Genomic DNA, 13446 nt, shown 5'->3' on the forward strand with positions numbered 1-13446 from the left:
GCCGTCCCGCATTCCGTTTAATATGATCCGTGCGCGACGACGCTGTTGTGAGCTAGATTTCGCGATTTCGGAGCCAATCGGCCGTTAGGCGATCGATCGAGGCGTCGTCCGCCCCGGCGAATAATAAACCAGCGGGAAAACAGCGCCGCCGATTAATCATGCGCGCGAGGAAAACCAATGGAAATTGTATAACGAGCCTTCGACATTCTTGGCCGTGTACGTGTCCGGCGCGAGTATTAAATCGATCGGCGTACAGAGACATGCTAGCGGAGAATCGGACGAACTGAATTACGCCTTGGAATTAAACGCGTGGTAGTCACTTTCCTCCGGGGAAAATGTGTCCGTTGGATTAATTGAGGATCTGGGACTATCGAGCAGCATAATACGTCGCGAACGTGAAGAAACCAATGCCGCTTTGTTTCGCAACTGATTACGGAGACTTTAACAGCCTCGGAAATTTAATTAATTTAATATACATAGAAGCTTGGAATAGTTATCCACGTAATATATTTTATTAAAATATATTCGAGTCCATGTCCCATCTACATTCTACGCACGAATACAATGCGTTTTCGGGGTGGAACGCATGGAGATGCGAAGCCCATCCCCCGTGAGCCTGAGTGTCCCGATCGCTAATGGTTCGGCGGGGTTGGATGGTCCAGTGATTAATTGTGTCAGCCATGATTACATTACAGAGGACGCAGATCCTCTATATTATATACGATCGTGCATGCGTGTATCTCGCGGCCGTTACGTTACACGTGCGTCGAACGCAGTACTCACCCGCGCGTGTTAGATCGTCCACGTTCCAGAGGAGACGCTCCGGTACCTGGACGCATCTCATATATCTGTCTATAACCGACCTAGCCGCAACGGGGGAGGAACGTCGTAGGAAAAAGGAGCGACCGATGCCGTTGCTCTAGAATTGCAAAGCGTGCATGCATATCACAGCAGAGGTTGGTGGTTCGAGGGCCGCACAGTGGTCCGATGCGTAGAGGAGAAAGTGGAAAAAACTCATAACTTCGGCATTTCTCAATATTTTTTAATTATTTTTGTTTCATATTACTTCTTAAACGTCAGACTTAATATAATATTAAAGAAATAATTTAATATGACTTTTTTACACATAAAATGTGTAATTTTATTAAATTTTATAAAATGGGTAATTAGGCTTATAAACTAACATTTTAACATACTTAAATTATACATTACTTTATAGACAACACTTATGTTTATTTAAAAATATTTACAAAACCTATACAAACATAACTATTTTTATTAACGATTGTGCTTCTTCGCTAAGTGGAAGTGACTTGATCTTTAGTTCTGGTCTTAAGTGACTAATATAAGGATCCGAAGTTGTCAGAAGTGTGTTGAACATATCCTGATTCGTTGCCAAATGAGAGCATTTCCTGGTGTGACGTTGTCTATAATATCTACAGTCTTTATCTCTGCTTTCCTGAGCCTCTTCTGAGAGTGAGCCCACAGGCAAAACAGCACATTCAATAATGGCCTTGCCGTGCATTAAAATTTTATGCACAGTTGCCGGCATGTAATAGCAGGGGTACAATGATATTGCTAATCTAGCTGCTTCTTGGGAAAATGTATTGAATTTATCTGCATCGATAGCAAAATTGCTGCAAATCACTTCCAACACAACAGCCAGTCTTTTTATTAATGTTTCGTCAATATGTGTTATTTCGGCTGTTATACTCGGATTTGCAAAAAACGCTGTATTAATTACACATTCAGCGACTTTCCCATCTATCATCGTAAAGTACAATGTATGCTCCACATTAAAAATGCGCCCACGCACATGTACTTCCATTTTATGTAGCCCTTCGAATTTCACTGTCCACACGAATTTTCTCTTCTTGTATTATGCTTGGTGTCTCTTTGATAAATTCAAACTTCAAGGCTCTACGATACCTCGTTGAAGACGGTCGAAAAGTGTTCCAGACATATTTGGTTTCATTTTCCCGTAGCGTCATCTTCAAAGGTGCAATTGATGTTATAAATAAATTACATGCAGCAATATCCAATTGTGGGTCGGAAAATTTCTGCATATACTCGTTCTGGCTCGATGCTCCATCACAGCCCCACTTCGTGTGCAATATAAGATTTTGCTCTTCCAGTTCCTCAATTTCAGCTTGACTCTTTGTTTCGAAGATTCTTCTCATTGTGTGATCCACTTGCAGACTAATTTGTGCCGATTTCTCGGTAATCATTATGTTAGAAGGGTAGCATTTATTTTTTGATTTTAGTACCTTCTTATAACTGGGAAATATATTGTGGTCAATATCTGTAGTTGCTTTCCTGAGAGTATTGTATTGGTACTTGGTCAGTTTCATTTGAGTTATTAGTGCCAAAGCAGAATCAGCATCAAAGGCCCTAGTATTAGCTTTCGGAGGAGATGAAATAGCAGCAGCGTCGATAAGGTCCTGGGAAAACGAGTCTCGGTGCTCGCTTACTTTGTATTTCTTCGCTCGATCACAACAGTCTTCAAAATTTTTCCTTGGCCTGCCTTCGCCATTTGCAGATAAATCCACAGCTTCTAAATCGACACTTACTAAATTTACCACAAAGGCACCTTCCAACCAATCGCAGTATATTTTTTTTATAAAACTTCGCTCTAATACGGTGTACTGACCGAAGTCTCAAGTTCAACTGTGGTAAAAATCTTTTATTAATTTCACCCACTATTTTATTAATGTGGTCGTCTTCGAAAACCGAATAATTTTCGCGTAAGAAGTGTTCAAATGATTTATTCGCGTGGAAGAAAACTTCGCAGAGAACTTTGTACGAAACGGCGAAATTATAGGATTTATTAATTTCGATATAAGATAAAGCAAATCTTTAAAACAATAAACAAAAACACTCTTTTAAAGTTTATACTTGCTCGTTGTTTTCAGGCCACGAGAGCATTCACATGTATTACTAACGAATCTTCATATCGCGTGGTTTCAAATTTCCTTTTATGAATTTCACATGATTTGCAATATACACATTTGACACGGTGGTAAATCGTTTTGTTGGAATGCATTCCTATGAGAGTAGCAATTTTGTACAGGCACGAAAATCATCCGAAACGCGTGGCGAAGAGCCGTGAACCTATTAAGGAGTCCTGCTGTACCCCCAAAATTTCGTTCGTTCTCTCACTTTAAACATTAATATCAACTAATGTTGCAAGAAGTAGCAGCTGGTTTTTGCAGGACATTTATGTGATGGTATCTACCTTCAAAATATATCATCAAGAGAACGTAGGAACGCGTAGCTTTTTTTGTAGGCCTACAAAAAGCAGTTACAACCTCAAATTACACGTCCCTTTCTTTAAGGCTCGAAAACATGATTTCGTTTATGTATTTTGGAAACTATTTACGTCATACATAAGCTGAGACTATACCCGTTCATAATATATAATTCATTTGATTATAAATGTCCCCAAAAGTAAACGGAAAATTTCGAAACTTTGGTTAGAAAGCTGTCAGAATCTCGCTAGAATACGAAAGGTCTACTTCAGATGCATTTTACTTCCGTATTAAAGAGAAAAACATGTATCCCTTTTCATAGCAAGATAGATTGGTTCAATTGTCTTCCAGAAAATAATAATCGATACCTAAAAACCCGCCTTTCATAATTTAGAGTTTTTTCCAGGTTGGAACCACTGTGGGCCGGCGCGGCGAGTCTCGAGTCTCGAGCGAGTTTTCCTGAGGGCCTTGAAAATTTGATGGGCCGCGTGCTGCTTCTATTTGGATAATTGAGGCACGTTCAATTACCAAGGGTAACGAGCAGGAGTTTCTAATTCATTGTTTGCCCGTGCCTGGGCCGCGACGAATCGCCACGGTAAATATCGGAGTTCGCGCAGCCGGGGGCGTATAAATAAGCGTTCGACCGGGGCCGAGCTCGCGATAACAATTTGGCATCGTCGCGGCATTACCTTAACGAGCTCCGACTTTGATAGAGAAATAATAAACGTAAAAAGGAGGGTAACGGAGACGAAGGAGCAATTACAGGCAGAGCGGAGGCCCGATCCGTTCTCCGACTCTTCTCATTAGTGGTTTAATTTGCTGAGGAGCGGGAAGACTTTTGAAGAAATTTTCGAAATTCCTCGATACCTGGCCACCGGCCGCCGTTCGTATCTCCTTATCCGTTCGAAGACATTGGGGAGCAGAGCGGGGAGCCCGTGGAAATTAGGGAACGCCGAGGGAGCCGGATAGCGGGCGAGGTGGGGATCGACCGGCGGACTATCGTCGAGAATTAAAGTTTCACGTCGCCGCTAACGGTTGTTTCACTTTGGAACGTAGGTATAATTTCTGTTATCTTCGGGCGGCGCGTCGCTCGGGCCGGTGCGCCACGAAATATAAAATAATAAAGGCCGGGCTACCGGAACGGGGCGACCGAGAACTTTGGCTATTACAATGAAACAGTCCCGCGTAAACGCGCCTTCAACTTTTAACCGCTCGCCCTTGTTCTTTTGTAGCGCTACGCCCCCCCCTCCCTCATTTCCCTCCGCTATCGCGAATTTATTTCTTCCCCAGAGATGCCATTCAATTGCACACGGAGAGGGGATCGGTAATAAGAGGAGGAACAAGAAACGATCGGCCAAAAGTAACCACGCCGGCTCGATAACGAGATCTAGATACTCCGCTAACCCTCGACCCTCATCCTCTTCCATTACTTGTTCCTCTTTTTTCCTCCCTGCCTTTTCGTGGTTGGAAATTACTAAGTGCTCAGTCGCCTAATTACATTCACCCTCTTCCCTCGTGAGCACCATATTTATTTCAGTTTACCGCCGTCCCCGCCATTAGGGTACTAATCCACTTAATTTCTTCCAGCCAGCCATGGCGGCGCTCTGTTTTTTGTATTTCGATGCCTCCGCGCGCGCGCTACATTGCAATTAACTCCCCCCCGACTAAACCCACAAAATCCTGCTCCTTTTTACCGCCCCCGTCGCGGTGTAACGTTGCAAATAAGAACGTAATGCTGGAGTGTCGGAACGAGATGACCAGGCACTTTCGCGGGAACCACCTTTTAAACCGCTTTAGTCGCGTGCGTCGGGGCGATTCATTTCACTCTACAATTATGTATAATACGCTGTCCCGAAGAGAAACATGCGAATTTAAGCGCAGCGAATCCGTTACCGATCTCGAGGTGCATGGCGGGTCGTCGGTGGCGCGGCGAGGTTCATCGAATGGGCCGGGGGCCGGGGGCCGTGGGCCGTCTCACTAACAACGAGAGTAGTTTAGGTGTCCGCCTCCGATCATTTTGATTTTTGGATATGTTATAGAGGACCGAAAAAAAAGAAATACGTGTTTTTTTATTTTTCCCCGTTTTCTTTTTTTGGTTTTTAATTTTTCCCCGCGGCTTTTTGTCGTTTTCGTAAAGAACGCGTGTGGGTGATTTCAAGCCGTTTGGATTTGTGGTTATGGGTTATATTTATTGATGAAGAGTAATTTTTTCACCCCCTAGGGGTCAATTTTGTTTTCAATATTGTATTGTCATTCAAACTACGCGCACCTGCAAAGGTTCAAGACAATTGGACAGTTGGAAGTTGGTTAAATTTGAGTTGCCAGATTTGAACCATGCATACATCAAACAAACAGAGGATCGAAGCTGAATAAAATCGTTTAAAAATAATCCGATTTACACCGTGTTTAAATTCATTTTCATCTGGAAAATCTCAGCAGTATGTTCCTGAAACGTTCATGCCGATACGATAGAAACTGTGAAAGTTTTACATTCTATTAAAACAAACAAAATAAACAATCATTGAACATCATATCATTATATTTTTTCAGAAATAAATATAAATATTGTACAGAATGAGAGAAGATAATAAGAATTGCGAAATTTAGAAGGGATATTGATACGCAAATTAGTATTGTTTCATCCAGAGATGGGCATTATAAATTATTGAAATAAAGTATCAAATTAGAGAGACTTTATCTTTATTTGTCGTCGAATAAAAATAACCCAGATTTAGTTTTATTTGAAACAGAATTTCTTTAGTTTTCATCTTATCAATATGAAAGTGATTCTGCCGATTAAATTGACAGAAATTAATTTACATCGGACTACTTCGAACGAAACGGGCTTTCAATTCTGCAAATAAATTTTATGCGTAATATCGTTAATAATGAAAGTTCAAATTGTGTCAGGTCTGGTATCTTTCCATCTTTCCTTCTTACACTCCCGGACCTCTCATCTTTCATCACTGCTACGTTCAGCGAGGCTCTGACGCTGGACGCAGCTCTCGTGCTGTATTCCTTCAAGACTTCTCGATAAAAAGATAGAACTCTGTGTCAGCAGCGCGGCAGAGACAGAGAGAACAGAACATGTGGCAACTATGCGCAAGAAATTTGTCTACCCGGAGTACCGGGAGATGTCGTCTCTGTACAAGTTCTGTTTTATCGACCGCGGTAGATTCATTAGGGTCCGTTTGTTTACTGGGGACGCTTCGATCGATTCGGACCATAACAAAAATGAGACGGCCCCCTTAAAATTGCAAGCCCGTTGCCATCCGAGCGACCGCGTTCAATGGCACGTAGGCCCATATTTCCCTCCCGATCAGCTCCGGCACAATCGGGCCGGGAACGCTGGGAACAGATCGACGCGAGAGATCGAATGAGTTCCGTCCGTGGAAACGAACAATCCTCGCACGGATAACACCTGCCGCCCGCATTTGGCTCCGCTGCCAAAATCATCTCAAGAGGAACAGCTCTCGTCGGCCTATATCCTCCTCCTCTTTTTTTTTTTTCACTTGGCCAGACCGTCCTCTATCACCGGTAGCCCGCTATTCCCCTGCCTTCGCCGGCCCCCTTTCTTTCCACTCGCTTTTCTCCGTGCCAACGTCTCCAAGACGCGGGGGGCCATCAGCATAAAACGCGCGCGGTTTTATGAGCCGTAGCGAGTAGACGGTCTCGTGTTACATCTTCCTCAAATGATCTCCCCCTTGTTGCCTCCGCTCTGCAACCGTTCTCGCCGTTGTGCTCGCCGACTCCCTTACAACAGTTTCGGCCTGGCAGTGTCGTTATTACCGTTGCCATTACCTATTTTCTGATTTCCTTTTGATACGTCGCCTGCTCGCGTACCCGCTACGCTTTCGCGCTTCAACAGGGACGCGGCTCTGCCCCTCCGCCCCCGTCGCCTCGCTTCACCCACCGAGTAACTCGGCTCGTTAAACGTTTAGTTGGCGTGAACTTTTAATTTCATTCGTTCCGTGAATTGGGTCGTTACAGGGCAGTATAAATCGCTCCGGCGAAGCGGCGCGGTCCCGCGCCAACAGCGACGAGCGACACTGGCCGCGGTCACACCGGGGCTTGAAACGGTTCCGAAAATAACTGTTTAAAACTGTTATATAAAGGTTCTGATTAAAACGGTTATGGAGAACTTATGTTTCAAATAACTGTTATGAAGAACCGAAATTTCCAACTATTATCTGTTTCGGTTACGGTTCCTATTTCCCTCTTCGTATCAGTTCCATAACCGTTATTTTTTCGGTTCTATATCGGTTCCGTAACGGTTCCAGAATCAATTCTTGTATCGACTTTTCCCTAATTGATATCTAGAGACGCGGTAGCGTCTCGACGCCAAGTACAGGAAAGACACCCTGTATACATATGTCGACTGTCGCTACCGCTATCATTTACTCGTCGCCGGGCTATTCAAGAGAAGTGAGATCTCCATAAAAAACTTTAGAAAAAAAATTACGCCAAGAACATGAAATCAAATAAATCATAAAAAATAGAAGATAATAATAATTATAAAATAAAAAAGATGTGAAATCAAAATGTGCTGCACGTACATAAAGGTAATGATAAATACAAATAAATATTTTAATACGAATAAACATTTTATTCAAAATACTTGGCGCTGCGTCCCGAATTGGTGCCGCTGAACTGAATAAATATGTATAAATTGCATTAATTAATCTTTTTCTTTCTTTGTTGTGTGTGCGTTCACGAATGTGTGTATGTGTGCGTGCGCATATGCTACGTATGACATTAGAATTAAATATATGTAGAATAAATCTAACTGCGTTTCTAATATGTATATATATATGTTTATGTATTTTAGATTGTAAGGGAGTTCTTGTAAATTATTAATACGAGGACAATTAACATTTTTTCTGTTTCGCAGCGTTAAGTATTTTGAATAAAATGTTTATTCGTATTAAAATATTTATTTGTATTTATCATTACTTTTGTGTACGTGCAGCTCATTTTGACTTCACATCTTTTTTTATTTCATAATTATTATTATCTTCTATTCTTTTGTGATTTATTTGATTTCATGTACTTGGCGTAATTTTTTTACTTTTCTGAATTTTTTTATGAAGATCATTCATTATCGTAGCTGTAGATGTTCATCTTTTTTACAAAATCCTTATAGAAACATGAGAAACTTTTAACTTCCTATTCTGAGTGATATAGTACGTGTGAATGTAAAAAATATGCAGCTGATTTATTTATTTCAACGCTTTATTATATATGATATGTATAAATGTTTCTTCTTTTTCTGTAAGGATTTTGTAAAGAATATGCACGTATACAGTAATTTGCAGCCACAATAATTAATGATATCAATTAGGGAAAAGTCGATACAAGAATTGATTCTAGAACCGTTTCGGAACCGATATAGAACCGAAAAAACAACGGTTATGGAACCGATTCGAGGAAGGAAATAGTAACCGGGACTGAAGCAGATAATAGTTGGAAATTCCGGTTCTTCGTAACAGTTATTCAGAATAGAGGTTCTTCGTAACCGTTTGGAGAACCGAAATCGATATTATAACAGTTTTCAAGCCGTGGGTCACACGTAGTTACGGAAGCGTGGGTCATTATTACGAAGTTACGTCGCCGTTGTGGAATAAAAAGATAATCTCCGGGCAGGTCGTACAAAAAAAAATTATGCACACAATAATGGGGGCGCGTGACGCGCGCTCCCGCCCGGTAAATCGTGGCCCTCGCGGGGTTACGAGGCACAATATCGCCGGGAATTATTTGACCGGTGGCTTTACGGGGGCCAGCTACGCGTATAAAGGGAGCCCTGACACGTAGCACGTAAACTCGGTTTAATTTGACCCATAAAGGAGATCGTTTACGTCGTTCCCAGGCGAGCGACCTTGTCTCCATCCTTGCGGGGCTTGTTGAAAACCGACACACTGGAAATACCTCCTTTTATTAAAAACATTGCCGGGACCCGTGCCCTGGTTACCAGCAATCCTCCTCTGAACGATGAGATTCTCGCTGCGCGGTCGCTGGGGGCTTCCCCTTCAGATTCGGAGCAGGAGGGGAAGGACCATCCGTCTTATTAAAAGCATTGTGTTTACTAAGCCTCATTTGAGGGGGAGAGAGAGGGAGAGAGAAAGACGTCGTCGATGGAAGTAACGATTCACCTGCACGCGCACCCCGACGTGGAATCGTTGGCGTTCATCGGCGCGGAAGGAGAAGCAGAATAGCCGCCGGAGGGGCACCGGGGGCCGGATGCGAGAAGAGACGAAGAAAAAGAGAATTTCTTCCCCCAATATCTTTCGATCTCCCGTCGAATGCACAACCCTGGCAAATTGGAAGGAATATACTCTTCCCCTCTTGAAACCGCGCCGAGCGTGGGACAGGGGTGTGCGGCGGCGGGGTAGGCAGTGAAGAGGGACGGACAGGGAGGAGAGGGGGCTGGATTGCACAATGCACGAGATTTCGTCCAGTCCATCGGGAGTCCCATCGCGTCCCCATAGGCAGCTATTAGGGCGTGGGGTTCTCGGGGAGGGATTCCCACAGGATGGCTGGATAGATGGATGGTTTGGAAAGCTGAGAAGGGATGAGGTAGGTGGATAATTTGTCCAGCATCCACCCGCCTCACCCTCCCGGCCTGTCTCCTTGCCGTTCGTGCCTCCCCCGCTGCTTCCCCTCGCCCCTACTGCCGCCGTCGCCGTCATCTCGCTTTCGTAGGTACCCAGGGGGCAGGACCAACCCTGCGCCGCTGACCCGAATCTCAACTAGGTGTCTATGTCTATTTTAGTTATCCACTCTGCGGGACACGAGCCTCGGACAATGTACAAGCCGCCGACACTTGTCTGGCCTATCTGATACAAATTCTAAGCAGTAGGTTTTGCACGGATCCGTGTATTTCCGCGTGGGAGTTAAACCAAAGGACTAGAATGGAATGCCTGCGAAACGGTGCGCTCTTGGGATTGGAGGTGTAGGGGAGTATTAAGAGTGCAACTACACTCCATTTATAAACATACGATAATTTTTAAATTTATAATTTACATTTCTTTGCCCAGCGGTCATTCACTGGTATGCAGTCAATTACTGTTTTTCCATATGAACGAAAACAGTTAAAAACGATTGATAACGTCAGGGTGCACAGACGTACGCTGAATCGTAGTAAAGAATTGAACAACAAACTTCACATATCTCGCTTAAATGGAGCTACATATATACGGTGTCGAGATAATTCGTCTGTATCAACCTGCGCCTGTATCAACTAGCCCCGGTCTCCCCTACCGGGATGGGAGACTCTTGCAGCGATACTTTTCAAAAGGGTTGTTAAATGGCAAGGGTATCTGCAGACTTTTTTCCAGGTGGGGGTCAACTTTGAGAAACATGCAAGTTGACAGGCGGCCGTTGGTTGCTCGTTTGAACCCATTTTGCAGCGCGAATTTAATTAAAAATTGAAATTGGAATTTTAGAATATTCACTTTTTAGTATAAACTTAATAAAGATTGGGTTTAAAAATGAGCGATTTTTTTAGCCTTGCCCTCTTGTGGACGCCTGTGTTAAATGGTATGGTACGATTCGTATAAACCTTGCTGAAATTCGACAGGCTGGATAGGGGACAAGGATATCCATTCGTTTTCCCAGAGATCTGCCTACGCCCTATCACGGTAGACTTCTATCGAGTCTACTGCTGTGGCAGAGAGTTAGAGATGGGCAGAATTTTTATTTAAAAAAAATGTCTAATAATGAATAAAAGTTAAAAAAAATTACTCGCCATGTGACGAATAAAGCTAATTCGTGTTAACAAACGAATGACGAATAATCTTTTTACCTTTTATTGTTACTCGAAATTTTATTTAAATAAAAAGTTTGCCCGTCTATGGTAGCGCTGAGATTATTTGTCGAATTTTTCGGTATTCGAATATTCGAATACTTCAGTTGCTCAATTATTTGGCGAATATAATTCGAATATCCAAGTATTCGAATACCATTCGAATATTTAAGTATTTGAATACTGATGTATTCGAATATTTAAGTATTTGAATACTGATGTATTCGAATATTTAAGTATTTGAATACTGATGTATTCGAATAGTATGGTGTGAATTATAAATCAACTTGTTTAGGTTCATTTGTCAGGGTGAAATCTTGTAAGCTAATTTTCACCCACTTCACACCATACTATTCGAATAATAACATTCGAATACTCAAATATTCGAAGTTCATTCGTAGCATTCGAACACTTGTAAAATATTCGAATATTAAATTATTCGAATAGTCCCAGCTCTAGTCACTGGTAGAAACTACAGTGGTCTAGCTAGTCACGATCAGTTTCTACTTCTACGGTTTCAGCCGCGTCTGACTGCATTCTGTCGTATTCTACTAATACTATTAGGTATGTACGATCGCAAATACTTGCGTCTAAAGAGATCGAACGAAAAATAAAGCTTGCTAGACTGTAAGACAATCAATTCTGCGGCGTTCGCTTTGAATGTGCGCGTAGGAAGGGGTTGCTTCAAACGAACTGACGCGGTGTTTCAGAGTGGAGCAGTGGTAAGGGCTTTCCGCGAAGGTTTATGGAGAAGAGAATTAGGAGAAGAGGAACGGGGGCGAAAAAGCAAGTTACGGCCTGAAGCTATCAAGCTGACTTCTTACTTTGGTAATACCTTTTTAGTGGCTGGTTTCATATAACTGCGTCACCCGCGATGTTTCTACACGGGGTTGTTGTGCCTGCGCTGCAGGGCGGTGGTAAATGGCGGTAACGAGAGGGAGAGAGAAAGGGAGGAGGCGCCCAAGCGAGAGCGGGAGAGAGAGAGAGAGAGAGAAAGCGGCTATCTAGTAATTTGTATGTACAGTAAGCCTCTGTAATTGCCAGACCACCTATCTACCCCCGTGAACGCGTAGCGACCCCTCGGTGCTCCTACTCTCTCGCGATTTACATATTATAATTTATAGGTCAAAGATATCGGGTCGGGCGGGATGCTGTCGACGTTGCCTTATCCTCTGGAGAGATGCGAGCACGACAACGCGATTTCCGATGATAATTGTGTTCTAATAACGTTACACCCGAAAAATTCCGCATGCCAATGCTATAAATCTCGCGGCTCCTACAATTCTCCGCGACGTAATCGAACGGCCACGAATAATCGTATCTTACGCGCCGCCGTGTCATAGTCTGCCGCGAAGTTTTGTATCCGTCGTCCCTATTTAAAACTGGGAGCGCGCATCACGAAGGACAAAATTTCACCGAGATAATCCGGGGAATCGGGACGCCGCACAGTGGGGAAATTTTGCGATTTTATGGCCGAAACTGCAGAAATGATATTTTTGAATTTTACAAATTTAATATAAATGTCGATTGAAGAACTATATCCATTTTCGTGGTCGAAATCTGAAAACTTATTTTTAATGTATAAAATTCGGCACTTTTACGTTCTAATATATGAGAAAATAAATTGGCCGAAAAACGGCACTTACAAAAATTACGAGCGATAGAGATTTTTTTATTATTTACGTTTGTACACTTTTTTCTTTGTTAGAGCATGCCTCTGCTACAGTGCAGCAGGGTATATCAATCAAAGAGAGGATCGAAGCTGAATAAAATCGTTAAAAAAAGAATAAAAAGGTTTGTAATGTATAACATGCGAACCAGTCTCGGTCACAGTTATGTCGTATGTTAGACAAGACACACTGGATCGTGTTTAAAAAAATGCATATAATTACAAGATTAGCAACTATTAGCAATTAATAATTGCATTTATAGAATGAAAATAGTCGAACGTAAAATAGGAATGAAAATCATTGCAGGATATTATGGGATTGATAACTATTTTATGTATTGAAAATTGATTCTTATACGAAAAGGTTATTTCTAAAACACTACTTTAAAAATTGTATAAATTACGTATTAAAAACCGAAACATAATTATTTTGAGGACAAAAAGATATCTCACGCACCACCAGGAATTCAATCCATGCCTCGAAATTATTTTCAGATCTTTGGATAACACAATATAAGTGTTTGAAGCAACTTGAAAATCTGGATTACATTTGCGAGTCTATACGAGCTTTGTATTAAAACATTTAACACTAAAATTAGTGGCATTTGATACTCACATTAGTTCTTCAATTGACATTTGCATTTACTTTGTCGAATTGAAAAATTTATTTTCGTGGCTTCGGCCATAAAATCGCGAAATTTCCCCACTGCGCGCCGCCGTCGCGGTGT

Source organism: Andrena cerasifolii, chromosome 1 (genome assembly GCF_050908995.1).
Source record: "Andrena cerasifolii isolate SP2316 chromosome 1, iyAndCera1_principal, whole genome shotgun sequence".
Taxonomy (NCBI): domain Eukaryota; kingdom Metazoa; phylum Arthropoda; class Insecta; order Hymenoptera; family Andrenidae; genus Andrena; species Andrena cerasifolii.